We start from the raw sequence: 13,714 nt of genomic DNA, 5'->3' as shown, positions 1-13,714 counted from the left end.
GGTTTTTTGCCTCGCAGGTGGGTACGGGCGCAGGGCCAAGGGAGGCCGGCCAGAGTGAGAATGGGAAAGCGGGAGCAGGAGTCCCAATGCGAATGATCTGAGTCTTACTGGCGTTGAGGCAGAGGTCGTTTCCTGCACATCGTGAGTGAATTGCAGACAGACAGTCGGATATGAGCGAGGTAGAGGAGGTGGCTGAGGGTAGCCTGAAAGAGAGTTGCGTTTCATCACAGTTTTAAAGAGTGATAGTAGAGAGAACGGAGCCAAGTTCCACCTGGGATGGGCGGTCAGAAAGGAAGGACGTTAACCACGCCAGAGCCTGACCTGTGAATCCCAATTGGGTAACATTTAATAGATTATTGGCTAGACAAGTCCAACAGGTTGATCCATTCATTTCCACCCCATAGTCCCTCAATTACTGCAGTGCACGTTAGCAGTGAACGATGAAGTGGCCAGCACCTGCCTGAGTGCGACTTCTGGTGTGGGCGGGGTGGGGGACAGCATGGGGCAGAGTGGTATAAGGAGACCGGCCACAGTCATCACCTAATTTGTACAGAGAGCAAGATTCAGTGTGGGCATCTCCCCGGGCACCTCCCCACCCTGCCCCCACCAGTATCAGGGCAGAAGGTGCCCTGGCTGATCGACCCTGTTTTCAGTGTACGCTACCATCTATGTTGCAAGCAATGCAGGCAGATGCAAGAGCACATGTTAAAAAGAGTGCACAGGGCCGCAAGAACTACCCAGAACTAGAGGCTGTGCTAACAGCCAAGTGGGCTCCATGGTACTGGGCAACTGCGGCAGCCACTCCGCTCACAGTCCAGACGTGCCTAGGTTTGACAATCAAGATTTTGGCTATTTGTGGCACGCACTCAACATCGCCCTTAATTACTCAAAACTCTGACTCTCGTCTTTCTTCATCTTGCTGATAGATTTTATCAATCAGCTGTGATTATTGGATACCGAGGCTTGAGCCTCGTTACTCCATCTTCTTGGATTGAGTATGTAGTCGTGGGTTAGGATTCTTCTTGGCCTGTGTGGACTTGTCACAGCAGGGCTGGTTTCACAGGGTCTTCGCCGTGATGGGCCACGGGAAGCGGTCAAAATTTTTTTTAAAAAACTCTGCCACTGCCTCACCTCACTTTTATACTTTTATACAAACCCGTAGCCCCCACAAAACAAACAATTGTCGGGACTCTCAGGTGTAATTGGTAGAAGTGTGTTTATTTATTGAATTTCAAGTATACTCTGTTTTAAATTGATTACTTGAAAAGTACACTAATCATAATAAACTAACTTGACAAACGTATAAACCACGTGTACAATATATTAAACAAAACAAATATATTTGTATGGCAGTGAAGGATAGGGAGGTCAGGCCAAAAAACTCTCTACTTGGATAGCCCAGTGAGCTGAATGCTCTTTGACACATGCTGTCTCAGAGGACACTGGTTTGAATCAAGTGAAAGTATCAGAGAGTAGATAATTTCCTGTCCCCCACAAAACATACTACTGCAAAATAGAAATCCCGGTGGTGTCACAATGTCCCCCCGAGAAAGCCTTGAAAACCCAGGGACCCTGGGCCAATTCCATAGCAGGACTCACCCCTTCTATGGCCCCAATACACATTTGTTACAGTTTATAAAAATTATTTACACAGACAATTCGATTTTTTGGGAAGAAAACCAGATCATTTCAGACAGTCAGCCTAGCAGTGCCCAGGCCCCAAGTGGACCTGGTTCTAAGCACATTCCCCGGTAGCATTTTGCCATTCCCGGGCTTAACCAAACTAGCAAAGTGAATTCTAACTTATTCCCTCCGGGTGGACTCCGTCCCTTCTGGCTTAAGTCCTTCCGGGTCAATCCCACCTGTGGTAGACTTTCTACCAGGAAGAGTTTCATAACTCCCATATCCCTATGTGGAGTGAAAAGCTCCGGGCCACTGCAATTGTTGAGGAGTTCAACTGTCCCTAAGGGTGAAGGTGCCCGTCGTATCCTCCCTGACTCCGGCAGCCAGCGGGTGATCTGCAGCGTGATTCCTCCATTGACCTCGTCATTCACCCCTTACCTTTCTGACTGCAGACCCAACCATGCTCTTCTCCCTTCTGCCAGGCCATTATGTCAGACCCGAAACTCAGTGTCACTCAACATGTGCGCCAGGGTCCTGCTGTCCTCATGCATCTGGGGTAGCATCTGTCCCCTGCCAGCGATGCAATGTCAATATCCCCCAGGCGTATTGCCAAAGCATAGACGCTGCGGTCGTTCCCAACCACCATCTCACCCTTTACAACACATACCAGCTGTAAACAGGTCACTCTATTCTAATAGTCAACAGATGGGCGAGTCGAGCGCCACCTGTTCCCCATGAACCATGTTGTAAACCATTGCTTCCGGGTGGCCTTTACCATTTCCGGTAAGTAACTCCCATACCCAGTATGGATCATCAGAGGCGTAGCCAGGATTGTCTAGCAAATGGGGCCTGATGCTAATGTAGTTGGGCCCACTGCACTGACAAAAATATCTGTAAATTCCCACACAGTGCTGCTGAGTGGGCATTTACAGATTTTGGGTGGGCCTTGCCCCTCAGGTCCTACCCTGCCTACGCCCCTGGTATGGATAGTAGCATCGCCGGGCCACTCAGCAGTTGTTGAGGAGTCCAACTGCCCCCTATGGTTAAGAGTGCACATCCATTATCTCGTCCTCACTCCCGGGTGGGGCTTTGGCATCCCAGGAATTCCAGGTGGCCCTTTGTCATTACCGTTCATCCATACCGAGTAGCCCTTTTCCATTCGCTGGTAATTCACTCCCATACCCTGTATGGAGCATAGCCCCTAGGCCATTAAACATTGGAAGAGGACTCAGTCCAACTGCCACTATGGTTAGAGTGCCCATCGAATGACCCCGGTCCCTATTGCCCAAGGGTATAATTCCTCAGCTGGGATCGCCCTGTAATTCACCATGCCTAGGGTTAATCCGCCATGCCTAGTGGGTGCCCCAGCGCATACCACAACACCCCCCTCTTAGAGCATATATATTTTCCTACCTACCCTTTTGGAAACCATTTAATTCTCAATTACCCAACAGCCAACATTATACTTTCCCTTTTCTGTCGAACAATACTATATCCATCACCAGACTGTTCTCAGATGGTGGTAATCCATCTTTGGGGCAACTGGCCCCTGACCTGGACTGATCAGTCGTGTGTATTCTTTGGTCAATATTAACTGTGCACCTCTATGTGCACCCATTACTGGTATCGTCCCTCGTATACTTACACTGGGGCTGCTTGCCTTCCTGTGATGAGTCACCTATACTGAATCACCTCTCGTTTACCTCCACTTTTGGTGAACCGGGCTAATCCTTACCCTCATGGACCTAAGTCTTTTCCCTTTACCATAACAGGAAATCTCATTGTCGCACCTTACACGCCCTGATGACGAACGCTCAACTTGGCCCACCTTTTGGTCCCAGGGGCAAGTGCGATTGTTACCATGACACCTCAGTGTCCAAGATATTACCCTTGAGTGGGTATGCCTCCCTATCTTGCCCCTAGATCTAGGTATCTCATGATAGGTGTTGCTACACAGGTCCCGTGATCTAGTAACTCCCTGGCATGTCCATGCAAACCTGTGGTCTTGCAACTCCTTGGTAACAACCCCGGTGCCCAAAAGGCAAATACCTGGCATCTTCCTAGAGGGGGAACCATGCATTATCATGAACCCGTGCACTGTAGCCGGAAGACGCTTTGCCATGGCTCCGGCCATCCCTGCCAGACACTGCTCTTCAATAATATGCCCCAAATACACAAAACCCAGAACTTCATTCTGCTCCCTTAAACCTGGATATAAAGAGTACGTTTGTCTATAACCTGGTCTGTGGGTCAGTAGCATCATGTTGGCCCTTAATTGGGAGTGGATCAAATTCGCAAACAACTGCTGCGGTATATCACTGCTGTGTACCGTGAGACCTACGGGGGCCTAACCCCAGTGTTGTCCTCCAACCTTGTTCTTCCCATTCCTGTGTCGCCCCTGCTGCCCTCGCTCACCCTGGTGTGCCTACAGGGGGAACCGTTTACCATATAACCTGAACACAGAGGGATCCCCTGCCCGTGAGGTAGCTTGAGCCCGTTCCGCCAGTGCTGCATTTACTCCAATTTAGCTAGGGTCCCCTAATAAATAACACCCCAATAGCCACATTAACACTGCTCTGAACCCTTCTGCGATATCAAATCTGCTTCCTTGCTTTTTCCCAGCCAATGTTAACCTGCTCTATCCTGCATCATCACTAGACTTGTTGTTTCATTGAGACCCTTGGTGCTCATTGTGATCCAGCTATCTTCAAAATATTAATGAACTAACCCCTACCAATCCTTGTTTATGCCTGCAGCGTGAGAATTCAAGTAACAACTACGTATCCCTGTCTATGTCCGAAGCAACACGCATGATTCCGTAACACACAAAATGGTTACCTTTCCTTAATAATGTACAAAGCCTTGTACCCCTTGCCATGCTTACAAGCCAACGGTGGCCTTAAACCTGCAACCTTTGGTACCGTTAACCAGCTCCACCTTTTCAAACACAAACCCATCTTACCAGTGCAACACTGAACTTGCGATTGTCGGTTCTCAACTGTGCTGTTACCTGATACAAACTATTTGTCTGCTGAACCTCTCGTCAGTCCTTTATCCTGTGACCAGACAAAAATGAGCGATCTCGTCAGTACAACTCATCAAAAACCTTGGTAAACCTCTCCTTATCCCCGTAACTGTTCCCATCGCCCCATCAACATGCATACCACGTATTGTAAAAAAGTAATCATTTACCCGTACACATATGTGTAAACCCTGTAAGCCGCTCCTGCACCCCGCTACATGGTTTACGAGCACAACCAATTACAATCAGAACTCTGACTGCGTGTACACTTCCCTAAATCAGACACCAGATCTTTCCTCTGCACGGAAATTTCCATGTGCAAGTATATGTACACCTGCCTTTGGGTGGTGGATAGTTGGAGTGCATTACGTGGCCATTTTCTCAACGAGAGGTTGCACGGACATTTCCATGAATACGGTTGGTTTTGTGAATATGTGGCCGTGTGATGAACTGCCACTGGACCGTTCCTCGTAATGACCACATTTTCCCTTGTTCTTCCTCATTTTGTGTGTTCTGACCCCTGCACAAGCCACATCCACGCTCTGCGCGGAGTCTCACGCAAGATACTCGGCTACTCGCAGTGATGTGCCGAGCCGGTGCAACGTCCACACAAAGTACAAAAAAGTCCCATGCAAGCGATTCCATCAATCCGAAAACTGACATGCGCGCCCGATTTACTGCACAGATTATTCCATGAATCGGGCCCTCAGACTCAACAGCGTGCTTGATCTTCAGTTCAAACACCACAAAAAAAGGTCAAGGTGGCTTCTCCTTGGATTTAAAACAACAAATCTCTAAACTTCATTGTCCTCAATCCGAGTATCGTTTACCACTGATAAGTTCTCATTTCTCTGCCACTCACATTCTTGTGTGTGCGCGCCCACATATTTCTTGACTCCTTGTCCCGTTGATTCAGGCCCCCTTTTTCCCTTCCTGGACTCCGGGGAGAGGCAGGGTGATGACAAGCAGAGTCCTAATACTTCGACCAGGAGAGTGGCCACCTGATCTAGAGTCCTGACTCTCGACTCCAGCTCCCCGTTCTCGACTACATCCTAGATCGGTCACAGTACCCTTATGTATACATTTTCCATTCTTGTATCTCCTGCTTTCTCCCTTCCTTTCTCCTATTTCTAACTCTTCTGCCCATTACCACATGATCGTACCTCCAACCCATCTCCACTCACACCCACCAGGCGTTGGGTGTGTCTGCTCCTCTCTCGCTTCCCTCTGGCCATCAAGCCCACCTCGTCTCCATCAGTCCAATCCTCCTCCCCTCTTGCTCCGACCTTCTTCTCAGCACATTCTTCTATCTCCTTGCTGCGGTTACTCCTCTCCTCTGCATCACCCTCCTCCCCAAACTCCTCCAGAACATACTAGGCCACCTCTCCCTTTACGTTACCTCAGGCCTGATGATTCACATAGGCGAGCCCGCTCTGGGCAAAACCTCCCAGTCTGCTTGAGGTGGCATCATTAAATCCGGTCCACTTTCCCGATATAATTTATCCCCAGGTTTCTTGATGTGGGATCACCTCTGCACGCTCTTTGAATCTGGGGAGCAGTTTTATTTACCATGATTCTCCCCTATTTCTGCTTTTCCACTAAAGTTTTGTACATGTGACAGGGCTGGGCAAATCCTCTCTCCGCCGCAGCTCTTCTGCTACCTTGCCACGGGTCATGTATGTAACATAGGGAGTCCCCGCGGAATAGGTATTGTGGCATCTTTTGAGGGTGGTCATACCACTGGGGCGCTCTTATTTTGGATGTACTACTCATGCTTGTGGGGTCTCGTAAAGGAACAGGGCAGATTCCTTCCTCATGTGACGAGCCTCTGCCAAAAGACTGGGGCATTGCGGGGTCAAGCATCACATCTCTACTGACTTGAACTGCGGTTCCCGAGGGCGTTCAACCTACCAGCGCTTTGAGGCCATACCAATGATACATAACGCGCTATATAAATGACAAGTAACATAACATAACATAGGGCAGCAGTATTACAACTTTTTCATACCGAGCCCCCTCCACCCCCCACGTAGTAAAACTATTGTTTCTGCCCCCAACTAGGGGTTGCCCCCCTTGCTCCCAGAGGGGGCCCTAAGGATGTCCAGAGGGGGTCTAGGCTCTTTAAAATGTAAGCAGATCATGTACTGCTTATATTTTCTATTAACAACAACCTCTTAATCCCTTTTTAAAGAGTCTGGGCCCCCCTGGCAATCCATCGGGCCCCCATTGGGGGTCAGCCCACCGGTTTGAAGACCACTGACATAGGGGGTGGCCACTACACCCACTAAAAAGAATCAGACAGGAGAGTTTGTCACACATGCCACCAGCACAGAGCAAGCAGCTGCCCAGCCAATCACCTAGCGACACCCAATGAGCAAAACATCCCAGCCTCATTAACGCCCATCCGCCTTTCTGATTTAATTACAGCTGTTAAACCAGTCCTGCTCGGAACAGACAGGCGGAGACGCAGCCTTTGACGTGCCAGCCTGCTGCTGCTGCTACAAATCTCTCAGAAAGGTGAGTGATCACTGCCCCTCCTGGGGGCTTAGTGCATGATATCTGCATATGATATAGCGATGTAGATCTGATTTTATGTGTGAGGTAAGGGGTTAATCGCTAATGTAGGTCCGGGCTGGTGCTACACCTGCATAGCAACACCAGAGGGGTTGTGGGGGGGCACCATTAAGCCCTTAAAAACATTAAATAAAACCTTTTTACTATAAGTCAGACAGGGAGTTGATGTGACAGCCTTTGCCAGCAAAAAACATTGCACCAACCCTGATCTCTGTATGTTAGGGAAGGGCGTGTCCCCAATTTCTGTATGAGGTGACAGGGGTGCCCTTGACATCTTTATCTGAGTGACCGGGGTGCAGGGGTGTTGCTAGCTCTGGAAAAGATCTGGGGCTACACTCATGTCGGGACAGTCCGGCCTCAGGACTAGCTAGCCTTTTGGCTGTAGCCCCTGAGCTTCTATCTGTGGCTATAACCCAAAAATCCCACAGCCCCCTAGCAATGCCTCTGCCAGGGGGCGTGTTGTATTTCCCTAAGGAAGGTTGGATCCCTGTGTCTGAATATGCTGGTTGGGTCAGCCCCAGGTCATTGCATTAACTGGAGAGAAAGACACGTGCTTCAATCTGAAAGGCTGTATGTCAGTTTCAGGTGCATTCCTCCCTGCTCTTCTGTTCTGGTTCTGAGAGTTGTCTTCCCACATCTAGGCAAGTCCTGCTGAAGCCCACCTCACTCTCCTAGTGGTCAAAGCTACCGAGCAGTCAAGGCAGCGCACTCATGAGGGGAACAGGAGAACTTCATAACATTCACTGAGGGGATGTCTAAACCGTATGAGTATTAGAATATTCCTATACTGTGCAAGGAAAGAAAGTAATGCAGAATTGCAGGTAGGTGACGTACCAAGATGGGCAGCTCAATCGCTTAAGACGTAACACAGCAAAATGAGTCATCGGGAGAGGTCAAGGTCAACCGAGGTTGAGCAAGTGGACCAGTGTGTCCCAAAGTCACTATGCAATGGAGAATGAACCTCTCCCGTGGGATGTCATACTTGCAATGGTCCATATGTAAGCGCTCAGTGTTATAGGAGAGCCACGGAAAGCTGCCCAAGTTTGGGAATAGTTGTGTAGGAGAAGTTCTCCACCGGCAGATAGGGTCTCCATTGCGGCTGTAATGACTCTGGAGGTGACGAAGAAGAAGGCTCCCACACAGGAAAGGCGACTTCAAAGTTACCAGGGCTCATGCTTGGCCAAAGGGCAAGTTGACCTGGCACTGGGGCATGGTGCATTTGTCTGGTTAGCTGACACGCCGTGAGCCAGCTCTGCAGGTCGGGTAGGCCTGGGGTTCCTCAGAGTCTCAGGGGTCTTTCAGTGTCCTTTTGGGAAAGTGCAATACGTGTTACCAGCCCTTAGTCGTCAGGTAATCCTGCCTCACTGTGTCAGGTTGCACAGGCCAAGCAGCAAGATGTTTTCTGAGATAAGGATGCGTTGAAGGCTTGTTACTCAGCTGGTCCCCCAGTTCCGTGGGAGAGAGTGCGTCTCAGGAACCTCTGAAATAGATAGCTCAGCGGGCACTGGAAGGGAAACAGGAATAGGGGTATCCCATCAATCGGCACAGACACTCACACAAACCGGTATGCTCACTCTCTCCTCTACACCAACAAACAATAGAATGCCGCTATACCTCTCAATCAATTCTGCCTAGCTGCACCCATACCTACACGGTTCTATGTTATTTTTCTGCTTTTTGAAGGTCGCACATAAAAAAGACTGATTTAATTCTGCCGTTTTTGTGCAGCCCTCAAACAGCCAAAAAAGCACATGGCTGAGTTTTGTTTTTGTTTTTAATTCACTGGTTTCACCCTGAGAGCCCCTTTCCTCCTTTCTACCCGGCTCCCCCACCCCCCCACCACATACACAATTTAATTTCCCTCCTGCCCCTCTCCTTCTCAAACATTAATTGTCACACACACACAGACACTCACCTGACACTCACGCGGCGACTCCTCTGGGTCTTGCTGTGCCTGTCAGCCCCTGCGCGCACTCGTGTGCGTCGCAGGGGCTGACAGTTCGATTTAGGAAGATTCATCTGTGCGGTCGCAGAACAGTCTTTCTAAATCGATTTCTTTTTTTTATTGATTTTTTCAAACAGTCTTTAAAAGGCAGCTATACCTCACGGAAACAGTGGCCTAGCTGCACACATAATCTAATACAAAAGCTCCACCACCAATAGAATGCAGACTTCAAGATGAATGGCCTTGCTGCAAACATTCTACTGATCTTACACAACAACCCCACCACGCATATCTTTAGAATGCAACTACTCACTGCCCAAACCACACTGGCTGCTCACATACTGAGTGCACCCAAGCACTATCCAGCACCCTACTCTCTCTACTGACCTGGACTACGGTCCACGAGGGCGTTCAAACCACAGCGTTTTGAGATCATACCAGTTGTATACAAGGCGCTATACAAATGCCAATAACATAATAACAATAATATAACGTGCTCACGATTTGCTCTGGTCGGTGAGAAGACTAGAATCTGCAGATCCAGGCACCACTTTGCCCTCTGTGAGGGACCTTGGGCAGGTTGCAGCAGCGGAAGTTTCATAGGGTGGTCCTCCTGGTCGTCCTGGTACTTCAGGACTCTCCCCAGTGTTTGACAAAGCTTAGGTGGCAATTACCCTATTTTATAGGGCTATTAGAAGCTGAGTTTGCACCAAGTCTCCAATCACAAATTGAATTTGCTCAATCATTGGAGGTCTTTGCGTAAAAACGTTCCCGGGCAGTGCCCGAGAAAACCTTAAAAATAAAGGGTTAAAAAACACTCATCGTACACACATAGCTATGCACACATTAACATACACATTTTCTTTCTCGCAGCTCTGGTCCAGAATCCGCTCTGCTGTCATCAGAAGGACAGGATCCCGTGATGGCTCTCCGGTTCCTGTGCAACATGAACAGGAAACGGGCAGAGCTTCCTGGTTCCTGCACATACGCACAGGAGCCATATTGCCCGCTGTAGAAATCCCCAGCGGCTCTTAACGTGCAGGGAGGCACAGGAGCAGCCCCTACACACATTCAGAGTTGCAGTACCACAGCCTGCATCCCCAATGGGCCACGTAAGGCTGTGGAGCAAAACTCCCCTGTCCTTGCTTGGCCCATTGGAAATGGGTGAGGAGGTAGGAGCCGCGTTTCCCCTTGACAGTTCAAGCCAGCCCAGCAGCGCTCCCTCAGCTGCTTTTCCAAGATGAAGGAGCACTTCTATTTTCACCGGGCAGTCTTGGTGGCTCCTGCAAAATGGTTTGGTTGATGCCCTGTTGCCCATTATGGACCAGCTTCCCCAGTTCCCGGGCAAACACACTGGATGTAGTTTCTTCCTTGAAACCAGACATCTTTCTCGCATAGTCACCAGGTCTAGTTTTGGATGGCCTTGTTCTAGGCCTTCTGGTCTCAGAGTAGCCAAGGATACATGAGGTCCATCTGTATCCTTTCACGTGAAGAACGCAAATGTTAGCTCTGGCACTCCTTCAAAATGTAGATTGCAAGCACGTCTCCTCGGTGCAGGGGGAAGGCTCCAAGTCCCTAATTCAGAGCTTACTGTATATATGCTTAAGATCTAGTGAGGGGCACGTTATGGAAATCACCCACGCATCAGGGGTCATACCATGGTCAGGCAATGGCCAGCCAGACTTTGCTTGGGCCTCGGCGAGGGTTAAGAGCTGTTGTTGGCCCTAGTATGTCCCCCAGCAAGGGGGTGATAGCTATTTGCAGCACGGGACTCCGTCAGAGGTGCATATAGTTTTCTTTTTTTTTTACACTGGAGACGGGCTCTGTGAATTTTACGCTGCACCAATCCCCTGTGGAAAAAAAAAAACAAGATGGCCACCACCATGGTAAATAGAAAAGGGTCTAAGTCCATGACGTCAGCCAGGCTGGAAGGAGCGGCTATGCCAGGAGCCCCAGCAGGTAAGTGGGGTAGGATTGGGTGGGAGTTGGGGGATGACATGGCGGGGATGATGAAGGGTGGCTGGAAAAGGGGGCGGTACACTGTCAATTCTCACCTGCATTTCCAGCCACCTGTCCCCCCCAAATATAGAGTGGCACCGTTAGTGAGACCTTGGTTAAGCAATCACTAGGGAAAAAAGGTTCATGAACTTGCTTCACCTATTCACAAACATCTTTTTGGTGTTTCCATGGCTGTATCTGAAAGTCAAACTTGCTCTGCTTGATTGTATTGTTGTTCCTTGTATATTTGCAACAAGGGCTTTAGTTGTGCTTGGTCCGAGCCACGGCAGGCTCAGAAATCTCGTTCTGAGGCGGGGCCCTGCTGGGACTCACTAATCTCCCTTGGCAGCCCCGGATGCTACAGGAAAAGTTTTTTTTCTAAAGCATGAAGCTCTCGCTCATGTGAGAGAGCTTCAGGCTTCAGAAGAAAATGCCTTTAATCCATAATAGTGGGGGCTCACCTGGGAGGCATCCTTTCAAGCAAGAGATGCCTGTGGGTTGGCGCCACCATTATGGAAAAAAGGTGAGGCCACTAGAAGCACAGGCCTTTTTTCTCTAAAGCCTGAAGCTCCTGCTCATTCGTGGGAGTTTCAGGCTTTAGCAAAAAATGACTCGGCCTCCAGCGGTCTAACCTTTTCAGCCTTAATGGATGCTGCCCCGCCCCAGGCATGATGCCAGGCGATGGGCAGCAACACCATTACGGCTGAAACGCTGAGGCGTTGTCCCCTGCTGGGCAAGTCTTTAACAAATAAGCGCAGAGATCAGCACGCTCTCCCGCAGGGGGAGAGAGTTCTGATCTCTACAAAAGGCTGCCTGGCGGGGTTGCCTGTAGCCCAATGAGCTGGGGCTCGTCAAGGAGGCACGGCCTAACGAGCCAGCAGGCGACCCCCCCCCCACCATTAGTCTACGCCCCCTTGATGAGCCCCGGCTCATTTACCAGTGCCACGTAGGGCACTGTTTGCAACACTGTACCTCTGTGGTCTTCTATTTGCTGTTTTCTATGGAGTGCTCATGTGCTGATGCGGTTTCCCTGTGATTTTAGCAGCAGAGAGTGAAAGGCGCTCTATAAATAAATAAATAAATCAGAGAGCAGGGCCGTGGGGTGTAGAGCATGTGCCCAGGTAATGAGGTTGCACTCTCTACAATGTGTTGATAGCAATCAGGGTTACTGGGGTTTAGCAGAGATGGAACCAATGACATATTCCCACTATCCGAGGTAGCACTGGAGCCAAAGAGGTTTCCCTACAGTGTAGTGTGACCCAGTGGCTGCTTTCGCCTTGGGCAATGATTTGCTTGATTGCGAAGCAGTAACTGGAACTACCAGCTAATTGGTCAGGGTTCTGGCCAATTAATTCCTAGAATTGAGAGCCGGGAATGCCAGAGTGACCCTACTACTGGGAGACCTATGAACACATTTTCCGGGAAAATGGCGGAGGGGCTGTATTGATTGCGCGCGAGCCCAGCGTTTGACATCCGGCACCAGGCAGAGGCGACCCACCTGCAGGCTCCTCGAGTCCTGTGGAAGGCCACATTCTCGGCTCTGTCGGAAAATGGACCATTTCGAAATCGTGCTGTTTGAAAAATGTGAACATGGTAGACTACATTTTAGTTAAAAGCCTTCATTTTCAAACCTATAGCTCTACAGAATACGACCAACGCACAAAAAATAAAAGCACATGCATGCCAGTTATCTGGTGATAGCTGGAAAAATGAGAGCGGCGAAAAAACATCTCGGATGCCAAATGCCAGGGCATTTCTTAAAACGGAGCAGGCCATCAATTCTAGGAGAGACGGCCCACCAGAGATTAAGGCCCTGATTCCCAGAGCGTTTCCCAGTGGGGTGTGTCCATTATAAAACCGATATATCTTACATGAAAACTGTAAATATGCTGTGCAATGCTCTTATCTTAATGTTTACTTTACATTATTAATCTGGACCGCTGTACCTACTGCATATGTAACCTTTTGTAACTTCGCCCAGATACCTCAGGGGTGGGCACGCCATATAAATAAATAAACAAACAAAACGCTTCTGTAAATGAATCCCTAAGTGCACCGGCAAATGAGACAAGAACCAAGATGGCATGGAGCCAAAATGCAACCTACCTTTTGAATATCTCTCTCCAGAATCCAAGGCACAGCCATCAGCAGCCAATAAAATCAAACTTAATAAACTTGCGGCCGAGTACAAAAAAGAAATGTTCTTAGCAAAACGCACCTCCTTCGACTCTCGTATTACCCAGGCCAATTCAAACATGAAGGAACTATTCACTATCCTTAAAGAAGTAGAAACCCCCATAGCACCATTAGATACCTGCATTAAAGACAAGACCTGGTGTTCTGAAATCCAAAATGCCTTAGCTAATAAGATTGCTACATTACAAAGCAAAATCTCTTGTAAAAAAGCTTCTTTGAACAACCCCCACCTGCCCAAACTCCCTGGAAAATCATCCCTGAGTGAAACTACCCGCTTCAATTTTTCCAAAGTGACCATACTTGAAGTTGAAAAAATCATCATGTCTCGGATGCTGCCCGCGACCTCTCCCACTTCA

The 13,714-nt window shown here is 49.1% G+C and overlaps 1 protein-coding gene across 4 annotated transcripts in view; it reads left to right on the top strand.

The window, feature by feature from the left end:
• Positions 1-13,714, top strand: part of HSD3B7 (hydroxy-delta-5-steroid dehydrogenase, 3 beta- and steroid delta-isomerase 7) — a 544,661-nt gene that overhangs the window by 261,090 nt on the left and 269,857 nt on the right. For all 4 annotated transcript variants that reach the window (XM_069651925.1, XM_069651922.1, XM_069651923.1 and 1 more), the window contains exon 2: positions 7,073-7,162. The gene's annotated coding sequence lies outside the window, so the exon portion shown is untranslated. The remainder of the gene's footprint in view (positions 1-7,072; positions 7,163-13,714) is intronic.

This window comes from Ambystoma mexicanum, chromosome 3p (assembly GCF_040938575.1).
Source record: "Ambystoma mexicanum isolate Mex_15411 chromosome 3p, UKY_AmexF1_1, whole genome shotgun sequence".
NCBI lineage: Eukaryota > Metazoa > Chordata > Amphibia > Caudata > Ambystomatidae > Ambystoma > Ambystoma mexicanum.
Note: the sequence above shows the minus strand (reverse complement) of the source record. Positions and strands in the feature narration are given on the sequence as shown.